At 38.8% G+C, this 2,500-nt stretch overlaps 1 protein-coding gene across 1 annotated transcript in view; it reads left to right on the top strand.

The window, feature by feature from the left end:
- The first annotated feature begins 165 nt into the window (after positions 1-165).
- The window catches only part of LOC101861697 (neuropeptide Y receptor type 2), a 46,876-nt gene continuing 44,541 nt past the window's right edge, over positions 166-2,500 (top strand). Inside the window, exon 1 of the mRNA XM_005089570.3 lies at positions 166-416. The gene's annotated coding sequence lies outside the window, so the exon portion shown is untranslated. The remainder of the gene's footprint in view (positions 417-2,500) is intronic.

Below are 2,500 nucleotides of genomic sequence, written 5' to 3' on the forward strand. Positions count from 1 at the left end.
ACACACACACACACACTCACACACTCACACACACACACACACAAACCTCGATCTTTCCCCCACTTGGCCGTATTTCCCTCGGAACTCCCCGCCCACACTGACAGTCCACCCACGCGGACCGCTGCACTTCTCACACGCGGCGACAGTAACTAAGAATCCCTGGCAGACATCACCCTTTTGCCTTCGCTTCTGGCACGCGTGCGAGCTTGACAGAAAAGCCCCATTAATCTAGCCTATATATTATCTGTCGAACATGCAGAACTCCCATTAGTACTCTGACTGGTAGTTCTAGAATAGTGATCATTATTGATAGAAGTTAGGTGAGGCAAATCCATCGCCTTTATGACAGCTCCTTTGCTCTTTGTTTACAGCAGGATTGTGACGACCGCGTCTGAGGAAACTGTTCAGCCCTGAAGGTGAGTAACTAGTCCAAGTTGTTTAATAGTGTTTTGAACTGTTGCTTATTTAGCAGATATTTTTAATTTTAGAATATTTGTGCTAACTCGCTTTTCAGCTAAATTAAACGCATCCTTGCTGATACAGATACATGTAAAGATGACAAATATCCCATTGCTTTCGTGACAAAATATATAAAACTGAATACAGTAACATTACTTTCAAGAGAAACTTACAGAGGTCATTCCGTAGAGGTAACATAGTTTATTTTTAAGAGTTCCTTTACTTTGTTTGTGCGATTATATGTCCTTATTAAACACACGTAGGACACTTTGAAGGCACATCTCTTGGTTTAGTAGGTAAAAAAGATGACCCAGACAATGTTCCTAAGTACCAAATAATCACCACTAAATTACACTCAGTGCAATAGTTTGTGTTTGCGTTTCTTGATCTTAAGATGACGTTAACCCTTTTTTAGTTTGCAAGTGACACCTCTGTTTCCTCGAAATTTTCTGGGCAGCAATTCTTCACCTTCAACATTCTAATGCCATTGAGATTGTGTATGATTTAAGTTCCAATATTGAAGGAATTAGAATTATATTACGTTGTCTATGTTGCAATTTTGTTTGTTCCAGCGACTATACTATAAGAGCGACGAGTGAAAATTGCATTCACTTAAGGTGCAACAGCTTCGTTAGCAGTATTTGTTTTCAAATCATTTTTTTTGTTACGTTTTTGATTTAATTGAGGAACTTTCAAAACCTGAAGATATTCAAAACATCAAAAGTTTAATCTGCACAGGACGAAAATGATTATTATTTTCGTTACATGTGTTCTCCAGAAATTAATATGAACGATTTCGGTAACAGCATTTAAACGTTAGAATTTGGCCTTGTCATTGTCAGCCTTCTTGATTAATAAAGAAAAACAACAAACAACGTGTCCCCGTTTTTAAAACAGAATGAAGTTCTGAATTCGATTCCTGTGTCGGCAAATTTATTTATATCCTGTATATCCGTCTTTCTGTTGGGTGAGTGTATCCCTTTTAGCTCATGAAAACTATTTAGATAACTTTAGAGGAGGGCTGAGGGCTTCCATCTTTCCTGATAGATTTAACTCTGGTTGTTTGCAGACTCCACCAACAGCGTTGATTTTCTAGTATCTAGTCCATGTGGAATACGAATTAATATTTCAAGATGTTCTTTAAAAAGTTCCACTTTCCTCGGTCTCTCGGCATCAATGGAGTAAGGAAATGGAGAAAGGACGGGGTTAAGATTGAGGGGATGTTTCTTTCTGTGGTAAATCTTGTCGTTATTGAGACACAAAAAACCTCCCTTGAAGCAATGCCCCTTTCCTGCTGTTTCCAAAGAGGACAACGTGATTGTAAGCCTTAGTACAAAAAGAGTTAAAACGACTTGATGTTATAAAGAATAACATTTATATCATCCAAGCAGCGTGCTCTATGCGTTGTACAACTATTATAACCAGAGAATACCCAAGAACACTCAGAAAAATTATCGGCTTCAAAGCACTCAAACACTAACAAACTAAAACAATCTTTCGGCGTCTAATGCTGGCTATGCATTCCTACATGGGTACAATGAGGAAAATTTGTGTTAAAGGGCTTTCCCAAGGACATAACGTCTGCCCACTATTGGAATTCGAACCCACGTCCTTCGCTTGCGAGCTTAACTGTCAAACCATTGGACCACCGCTCTCTGTGAGTCGCCATTCCCGTCAGCACTGATGAAGTTAGAAAGTGACACGTAATAGAAAGCCAAGATTGGAACAGAACTCTAAAGTTACAAGTCATTACGAGAGGATGCTCGCGCTATCTCTAGTGATGACGTCTAGAGATACTTGTTGGCGTGCAAGAAAACAATTTTCTAAAATGCATCTTGACTGAGGCTGAGGACGAGAAGATAATTGCAACTCACAGAGTACAATGTGATGTAAGGAGGAAAAGGCATACAGCTTTGAAGCTGACATTCGTGTACATTAAAATAAAAGGTTGGAGAAGTGTGTGCTTCAATCGACATTACTATGACTCGGACCCCCCCCCCCAAAAAAAAATAAAAAAAAAATAAATAAAAAAAATAAATAA

This window comes from Aplysia californica, unplaced genomic scaffold (genome assembly GCF_000002075.1).
Source record: "Aplysia californica isolate F4 #8 unplaced genomic scaffold, AplCal3.0 scaffold00007, whole genome shotgun sequence".
In the NCBI taxonomy this organism is placed as follows: domain Eukaryota; kingdom Metazoa; phylum Mollusca; class Gastropoda; order Aplysiida; family Aplysiidae; genus Aplysia; species Aplysia californica.